Source organism: Hyaena hyaena, unplaced genomic scaffold (assembly GCF_003009895.1).
Source record: "Hyaena hyaena isolate Hyena2069 unplaced genomic scaffold, ASM300989v1 scaffold_554, whole genome shotgun sequence".
Taxonomy (NCBI): Eukaryota; Metazoa; Chordata; class Mammalia; order Carnivora; family Hyaenidae; genus Hyaena; species Hyaena hyaena.
The window spans coordinates 927238-937588 of NW_024081187.1; positions in this window are offsets into that span (position 1 = coordinate 927238).

The window sequence follows — 10351 nt, forward strand, 5'->3', positions numbered from 1 at the left end:
AGAGGTGTTTAAAATATGTACATTATCTACATTTCTTTCTACTAGTCTGATTTTTTACCAGCTCAGTATACTGTTTAACAACTAAATCAAAAGACAGGAATAAGAAAGTAAAAATAAATGAAAATTTCAGTCACTGTCTCATTTTATAGACTTGCACGAGCACACAGTGAAGGCACACATGAGTTGTGTGTCAGCTTTATTTCAGTCATAAAGCAAGGTTAACATAATTATGAAGCAGGTTCAGGATTCCAAACTCAATGACATTTCACCACGTGATTAACTTGGCTTCTTACACAGCACACAAGCCAGAGCACAAGACAAGTCATACAACAAACAAGATACACAGGGTTAGAAAGTTAATGAACCAAACACAAAGCCAGTCTGTGGGCGCACAGATGAGACAAGGCCTCAGATAGGTCCGGGTCAGCTCTTGGCACTTAACTGCTTATGATGTTCAAGCAGTGAAGGATCTCAGTTCTGTTCAGAGATCAACTGAGCAGAGCCTTCGGCGGCAGCTGCTTTTTTAACTGATCAGACATAGAGGGGTCATGGTTGAAGAGTCTGACAGTTTGCTACAAAAATCCCTTTTTAGACAGATTTAATGATTTTTGGGTCCCTACAGACCTCCTGTGCTTTTGCTTGTAATCAGTTCTAGGGTGTTGGCTAATGCTGGTCTCGGTGATACTTCATAGCTGTAGTACCCATAACTGCCTGCATCATTGCTTCACATAGGCCCCTGTTTGATGTAAGTGACTCCATCTTGTTTTCTATAAGACCATTACATCAATACATAATTTTGCTATCCCTTTGAGTTATAAGAGCTCATTTTCAAATTCCCAATTGAGTGTTTTTAAATTTTTTTAATGCTCATTTTTGAGACAGAGAGTATGAGCGGGGGAGGGGCAGAAAGAGAGGAAGACACAGAATCTGAAGCAGGCTCCAGGCTGAGCTGTCAGCACAGGACCCAACACGGGGCTCAAACCCACAAATGGTGAGATCATGACGTGAGCCAAAGTCGGACGCTCAACCGACTGAGCCACCCAGGTGCCCCTACTACTGAGTGTTTTTAAATGTGTAGTGACCCACAAAGGTATAAATGGTTGAAAGAACAATTTTGGGGAAAACATTAACTCAGGTATAGGAATACAAAATCACTACAAAATTATATTAACAAAGCAAGACCTCTAAAAATGTTTTTCTAATATCTAATATTTTTCAGTTTTCACTATCCCCTTTATCTTTATTTTCAAATACTTTCATCTTTATTGAGAGATTGGTTGTGCTGTACTTTAAAATCAGCTTTATAACACCCTAGTTTTTCAGTATTATTGGTCAGTCAGTTTCAGAACATATAAACCTCCTTAAAACAAATGTAGACCTAGTGCCCCAGAACCCATTCACCCAAAAGGTTCAGTAAACTCCCTCCAGTCATTTTTGGATTTGATTTTTTTTAAGTTGTGCTTTTCTCACAAAAAGGCCATTTCTTCTCAAGGCATGTCTCTATTGAATGAACGCTGAATTGTGTATCTTTCTTGATTAGTGAGAATGGGATCTTGTTTTTCTTCTCCTTGCCACAAAATAACAAAGAATGTATTTCTTTAGTCTTCATATATGGGTATGCAGGTGATGAAAGAAGATATGCCAAAGTCAGGACTGCAAAACTGCCTAAAAACATTGTTAAATAAAAGCCTGGAACATGATTCCTGGCCTGTTTATAAACAGTGAGGGCTACCCTGTTATCCCTGTAAGGGTATTTTTAGCTTGGTTCCATGATGGAAAATGTGAGCCTTTGCTGACTTTGGAGACTGAGGTGAGAAGAGTTCAGATTAGAACAAATAAGTGAAAAATCACACATGTCCTACTGAAGGACAACAAAAAAATATTAGTTTCTCTGTAATTCTGGATACAAGGAGGGCCATATGGACAATATTCCCTCTAACATTCCAGACTAAAATACTGGGTTGATTAGAATAGCTTCAGCATTAGCAGCTAAGGCATTTTCCCCATCTTCATTGTTTTTATAGATCAGACTTGACTGCTTGTGCTGATTAGACAGAACAAAAGAAAATCTATAGAAAAATTGTAAATCTTATGCACCTTTACATGCATTAGTCTTTGAGATCATATATTACATTTGCCTATTTTTAAAAGACCATGGTATAGTTTTTAAAAGAACCTGGAATAATATAAAATCCCAGGTGGTCTAGGTGAAGACTCAAATTAGAAATGCATACAATACACACAATATGCATAAAATGTGTGCTAAGAGAATTCAGAGGTAAGAGCAATCCCTGAGGAAGGGAGTCCAAGAAGGCTCACAGACGTGGCATTTAGACAAGTAGAGAAGGAAAAGTAGCATTTCAGATGTGCAGTTTGTTCAGTGGAATGGAGATGGACCCATATTGTTTGGGAGCAAATAACTGGGTTGGAATAAAGGATTCATTTATGAAAGTAACTACAGTGAAGAGATGTGTAGGAACCAACATGTGGGATTCCTTAGAGCAACGGAGTTTGAATAGCAGGGAGATAGTTCTTCAACAAATAAATGAGTCCCTGCTATGTGAGAGGTATTGCAGTGGGCATTAAATAGATACCTCTGAAAAAGTGGTTTGAGCTTGACGAAAAGGTAAGGGAGACTAATTTGACTGACCAATACAGAAAAGACTGCAATGAGAAGTTGTATTGAAACAGCCCAAGGAAAAAGGGATATACATGTGATAATAGAACATGAAATGAAGGAGATGAAAGTGAATAATGTTATGAAAGAAGAGAAATTGGACTGAATGGTAGATAATATGGAAGGAGGATTAGAAAGTTCAGCAGATAAACTGATTGGCTATTAAAGGAGATTATGCTTTAGGATTTAAGGAATTTGCAACGCAGTTCTTATGCTAACAATCCAAATTAGGTCAAACTTCACAGGGTAAACACATAGCTCCGCAGGGTAAGGGCATAGTCCCCCACAAGACTGCTCCCACTTTAGCCACAAGCTTTAGAGTTCCCAGGCTATCCATACTTGAGACCAAGTGGCTACAAATTTGGAGGTGCCCAGTATGCCTTCTGGTTTGATAATTCACTAGAATGACTCACAGAATTCAAGAAAGTGCTAGTTTTATTATAAGCATAGTATTTAGGACAAGCTAAATGAAGAAACCTTAAGGAAGATGTGGGAGTTTACCAATCATGAAGGTTCTATGTCCTCAAGATGTATCAGCTTCTCAGGATATTGATGAGTGTCAGCAGCTCAGGAATCTGAACTAAGCATCACTGTACATGATTTTTTTCAAATTGAAGTTTCACTACATGGCATGACTGACTAAATCATTGGCTATAAAACTGAACTTCATCTCTAACCTTCTTTCTCTCCTCAGAGATCAGGCTGATATCACAGGACTCAAAGCTCCAAACCTCTATGTAGCATGATTGGTCCTTCCTGCATGGCCAGCCCCCATTCTGACTCATTTGATTAGCATAAATTATTTAAAGGCACTTCAGGAGCTATCTCATTAGCATAAACTCAGGTGTGGCTCAAGAGCCCCATCTTAAAGAACAAAGACACTACTATCTTGGGAAATCTAAGGATTTAGAGGGTAGGATCCCTCTCAAGAACCAGGGACAAAGGCCCACATTCTTTACTACACAACACAATGAATTGAAAGTAACGCTAGGCTCTTTTAGGTGGGCTCTCCACTGGCAGGTGAAATCCCAAACCAAACTGGAGAGAAAAAGAAGACTACAGATGTAACTTTGGTCACACAGAGAAAAATCACATGGTATAGTTCAGGGTTCACAGCTATTCAGCAAGGTCTATAGTCCCTGTCAAGAGAATATGCATGGAAAAAGCAACCCAAGCAAACACAGCATATATTTCTAAAGAAATCAACCCTGAGCCTGAAACTAACATTTGCTTGAATAGAAACAATTCTTGCATCTTCTTTTTTAACCAGATGTCTAAAATATATACCTTTTACAGCATATAAAACAAATCCCTAAAGAAAATGTGATCTTAAACAATATATAAATCTAAAATTAATATGGCAGTGACTTAAAATACTTCATTCTTATTAGACAAATGCAAAAGTGATGAGGTCAGCATTATTAATGCTCCTTTTATTTTGTGCACTGCATACCAGCATAAACTTAGCTGTAATTGCTCTCTTTTGATATGTACTTAGTTCAATTCATTGCCACAGATTTTTGCAGTTATCAGCTAAGAAGTAATGGAAGATCAACCAACCCAGTCCCTATACTTGTAACAATATCTGCATGTATTTGCCTTTGAGGATGATTGTATCCAAATGAAAAACATTATCTTTTCTCTTATTCAGTGGTGATGGCACAAGTGAAAACTATGTAAAAGATTCTTTTTCTATTTCAACTCTTTATTATTCAACTTTAGAATGATCAGAAATGGATTCCAGAATGAATATGCCTTACTTAAAAGATATCCATGAGCAGAAAAAGGATATATTGTAAAATACACTATATTTAGATTTTGCTTCATTATACTTCTATAACAGATATGGACATAGGAAATAGTATAAAAGAATATTTGTTATTTTGAATCAGTAAATACGGTACAATATATTTTTTCACATAATCAGATCTTATATGCATGCAAAATATTCACAGCTCTGTGGCTTAAGAAATAAGCAATTTCTATAACATATTAAAAATATACACTGACTGATAAGGACTTTAAAAAATTGAGTGTTTAGTTTGAATCACAATGATCAGGCTTCCAGACGCAGCGTTATCTAATGACTCAGTTTCATCCCTGTGAGCTGTAGAGGCCAAGAATTAGATGTGCAAGTGATTTGCTGGGAGAAATGCCTACAAAGGATAAAGGGAAGAAGCAAATTCAGGAAAAGCCTTCAGATTCTGGTGCAGCTGTGACATCTGTGAAAGGAGAGCAGGAAAGAAGAAAGGTTGGGTAGGGGAGTAGTACAGTGTCAAAGCAAAAACTGCCCATAAGCGGAGTGTTACATCAGGCTAGAATTACCTGGCTGTTGTACTCTGGTATGGGCTGGGGGCAGGCCAGGAGACCCTGGGCTTTACATGAACACTAAAGTGGGTCCTAAAAGTATAGCCACTAGGGGCCATTCACCAACTACTCTCTTTACAGCAGGTTTCTTAGAAGGGATATCTGAGTCGTACACTTCCATGGCCACCACACCCCACCCCTTGCCTGTCTGATAAAGTCTCTCCTCCACAGAGTTTTCAGAAAGTATCCCTTCATTTCTGTGGATCTCCTTTCCTGAGAGAAATTTTAAAGGTGGGATATTGGAGGATAAATTGTAGCCCTGTCTCTGCAGTTAGTCTTTGAACAATAATTGTATGTCTTGCTGGTTTACCCGGTGATACAACCAAAATCTCATTCTTGATGATTCTGAACCACAGGCAATCATATCTTTCTCAGACTAGGATTGCTGCACACGTCCACTCACTATTAAAACCGAATAAGGGAATATCACAGGATGTCAGAGTGAATCACTTGGATTCCACACATCTTCCTCTCTGCCCCCCTCATGGAAAAAGTAGCCTTATGTCATTCTGGAAAGCAGATCCATTATTCCTGGAAATTACCTGGTGTTTTCTGGACACAACTTGTCTAAACTGCCCAGGTGGCAGCTGTAGCTTTGAGTTTAATAGAATTTTTGCTGTTTTCCTTAGCAAGAGTTTGCCCCTTTGCCATCCTAGACAAGGATCTCTAATGGAAAGTCCCACAGTGGGTCATTAGGAGTAACACTAGTCAGTAACTGGCACCATTCCTTTCCTGTCTCTGCGCACTTGGGCCCAAATATTCCTACTTAGATCTCTGTCTTAGTATATATTATGTCCTGAAGTATGGCAACACCTCTTCACACAGTACTGCCATCAAGCTGGCTCTCCAGTAAAAGGCCATTCCAACATTCTGTAAGAAGACCTGCCTTTGAATGGTGTGGTATATGATCCAGCCAGCGGATCCTGTGGCCATTGGTCCATGTCTACACCACATTTGTTGTGAAGTGGTTTCTCTGTTGGATGGTGTTGTGAAGGATTCAATGCCTATGGATCAGACTTTTAGTAAACTTCCAAGTAATGGTGATGACTAAATCTTTGTGGGGAGGAAAGTCAAATCCATAAGTGTACCCATATTCATAATAGGTATCTTTCCCTGTGAGAGTAAACTCTGGCCTTTACAGGATGGAGGATCCCCAGTGTAACTGAATTGTTAACAAGTTTTTACTTGATATATCTTTCTGGACAATTGGACCTCCAGATGTGGCAGTAGCTGGATCAGCCTTGGTAAGTGGGAATCCATGCTACAGACCCAATTTGTAGTCTCCATCTCTGCCACTGTAACTACTCTATTCATATGTCCATCATGCCAATTCTGAGGTGGTTGAGGACAAAAGCTTGTTATAGCCATTAACTAAAGCATTTTACTAGGTATGCAGTACCTCTGCGATGGAAAATGATTTGTTGTTGCCACTGACATAGGATACAAAAATCTCCAAACTCTTTGCCTCCTACCATATGACTTTCCACATATTTCCACTTCATTGCCTTGTCTTCACTACTCTAATCCTTTAATTTTCCAGCCCTAGGTCATTGGTCCTTACCCAAGAATCTGTATATGTTTTCGCCTCAGGTCACTCTTCTTTCCCCATAAAGTAGATGACCATGTACACTTCTTCTAGCTCCAACCATGAGGAAATATTATCCTCTCCACTGAATTTCTAAGTCACCCCTGAATGTTACTATAATGTAGTAAACATCAATTTTCAGCTTACATCCACAAACAAACTGACCTTTCCATAAGTCAAACTCAGGATTTTTTCTCTTTTTCAGGTGGTCATATAGAACCCCAACATCTGACCCAAAACCCCTACCAATCAGACCTTAGGTGCAAGCTGGGGGAGGGGCACTGCTGCAACTGTGAGGGTGACATGGTGGTTATCCAGTTGTTATACCATGGATAAGCGTTCTGTCGCCACCAGGGCTCAGTAACATAGCACAAGTGGTTTCTCAAAAGGCCTATACTCCTTTTCTGCAGATGGTATTGCATTGTTCCAGAACCCCAGGGGGCTGTGTTGTACTTTTCCCACTAGGGCTTATAAACCCCACACTGCATCATTATCCACCACCACTGACATGTCATGCTCCAGAGATTGAAGGAATCTTCACTCTCTACAACTGCTCCATTGGTACAACACCATTCCTCATTTTTTACTTCTTCTGTGTGTAAATGTTAAACAACTCCCTTATTGATTGTCCATCTGTTCTGCTCCTAGAGATGCCACTAATCATCCCCATATCCCTTGCAAATCAAGGTCCCATGGCTGTCAGTCATCTTTGCCAGTCATTCTAGTAACTGTGATCCCCTAGCTTCAGGCAATTAAGCACTTCCAAATGGGATCCATTCTCTCAAGCCCCAACCAGAGGATTTTGTTGCAGCACACTTGCTTCTCTGAGTATTTATTTATTTATTTATTTTTACTACTTTCTCCACTGTTTATCAGAGAAACTCAAACAGATCCACTCTGGCATGGGCTCTCACTTTCTCCAGGCTTCTAAGAGCTACCCTAACACTGAGTTCACCATATCCCCTAGGGTCCTTGCTTTAGTGTTAAATCTTATGTTCTAAGAAAGACATGCAAGTCACTGAATTCTTGCATATTTACACTTAAATTCTGAACTACTTGATCAATCTGCCTCAAAATCCTATCCATTACCTTGGATTCAGTTGGTACATGCTGACCAATCTTATACTTCTTTGGATATAAAATCTTTCATCCATTATCAGGCTTAGCTCATCTCCATTTCTATTATACTGAGATTTAACCCAAGTTACTGGCCTAGAAGTCAAGAGAGGAGGTGGGCTACTCTACAAGAGGCATCTGTTGCATTGCAGGAGAGAGACTTTCACGGTATCTTTACTGCTCCAGACATGCTATCCCTTAATAGAAAGGGATGGTTTCAAGGCCCCTTGCTGGCTCAGTCAGTAAAGTGTGCTACTCCTAATCTCAAGGCCATGAGTTCAAGCCCCACATTGAGAGTAAAGATTATTAGAAAAGACAAGACAAGACAAAAGGAAGTTTCTTCTTAGGAAGACAAACCTAAGTCTCACAACCCCATGACTACCACAGTTCTTTTAATCTTTAAGAGGTACTTTGCAATGATAAAATTTAGCTCAGAAACACTGACTAACTATATAAACCACACATCCTGTAAATAGCAGAGCTGGAATGATAATTCAAAAATGTCTGATTCCAGAGCCATGTTGCCTCTTCAAAGCAGACTATAATGACTAACACTCTGGTACATTATAGGAACCTTGGAAAGAATAGATACTGTCTTAAATGTATAACATATATGAAATCTAATTAAAAGAATCAATAATATTACTAATGAAATAAGCCTTTGAGTCTCTTTGTACAGTCACTAGTAGAATAAATAGAAATTTAAAAAATAATTACCAAAGTAAGTAAGAATGAATGAAGCAAACTTTTCAAAGTATAAATATTTAAACAGTTTTGACTTTTGATACATATAACTATATTGTGTAATTTTTAAATCAAGCAGTTTCTTAAAATTGAAAGTAAATTCCACAAATCAAAAAACAACACTACACATGAAATTTGGGTGGGAGGCTAGGAAGAGCCAACAGCAATGGAATGATTGTAATAAGAATTTTTCTAAGTGACTCATAATCATTATATTTTTGATATTTACAACAAACTTTGCACAATTATATCACATTAAAGAGACTGGAGAGCTTAATACAAAATTACTGACTTTGATTAAAATTTCAATATTTTTTGCATTGCAAATTGACAAAATTTTGCTCACTCTTCAGCACTATAAAAGAAAAATAACTGAGTTCCTTAGGGAGAGAAAAAATGTTTGGGGAAATGTTTGTTCAGTGTGTTGCTGAAAATGACATAGCATAAACCAAAACAGGCAAAAGCCTCAGCCCTTATGGAGCTAATATTAGAGAAACCAACAATAAACAAACATATAAACAAACAATTAAGTGAAGGCATTAAGGAAAAAGCTGTATGTATAAAAAGAATGGAAATCAGTTATATAGAAGTCAGCAGATGACCAATGAAAGAGCTACAACTTCCTGAGAAGTGAGGTATACCTCAAAAAGTCAATCTACATTAGGACCAATAATTGTCTACCAAAAAAAATGTCATGGGATAATTAAGAATTTTAAAAATTCTTTTAAAAACCATCCACTCCCCTGAAAATTGCCTACATTATACATATGGCCTAAAGAATATTCTATGTATAATGGTAGACCGAATTCTAGAACTTCTAGGTATCTAGCAGACCACCACAAAACAAAGTGATTTCCCAAAGGCATAGCCCCTGATACAGTGCATCGCAAAATAGTGATTCACCAATGGCAGAGTCAACATTTGTTAACTGATTGATTTAAAAGCATCTATAGAAAATATTTGCCTTACAAAATTGTTCTAATTGCTAAAAGATTATTATTATTATTATTATTATTAATTATTATTGTGACTTTCTACTTAGGTTCAAATTCCTTCCTAATTTTATTTTATCTTATTTTTGTTTTTGCTTTTGTGTTTTGTTTTGTTTTTACTTTGGGGTTTTTTTAACATTTTTTTTAGATTAAATTCAAGTTAGTTAACATATAGTGTAGTTTCATATAGTATATGTACTATAGTATATGTAATATACATATAGCATATGTACATATAGTAGTGGTTTCAGGAGTAGAATTCAGTGATTCATTACTTATACGCAACATCCAGTGCTCATTCCTACACGTGCCCTCCTAAGGCTCATCACACACTTAGCCCGTCCTCCCCCACCCCCTTTCCTCTAGCAACTCTCAGTTTGTTCTCTATATTTAAAAGTCTCTTATAGTTTGACTCCCCCTTGTTTTCATCTTCCTTCTCCTTCCCTTTCCCTTTGTTCATCTGTTTTATTTAAATCCACATGAGTGGAAAATCATATGATATGAGTGAAATCATACGATGTGAGTGAAGTCATGATATTTGTCTTTCTCTTACTGACTTATTTCGCTTTCATAATATATTCTAGTTTCATCCATTGTTGCAAATGGCAAGATTTCATTTTTTGTTGTTGTTGTTGCTGAGTATTATTATCCATTGTATTTAATACCACCTCTTCTTTATCCATTCATCAGTCGATGGACATTTGGGCTCTTTCCATAATTTGCTATAACCATGGAGTGCATTTGTCTCTTCAAATCAGCATTTTGGTATCCTTAGAGTAAATACCCAGTAGTGCAACTGCTGGGTCATAGGGCAGTTCTATCTTTAACTTTTTGAGGAACCCCATACTATTTTCCAAAGTGGCTGAACCA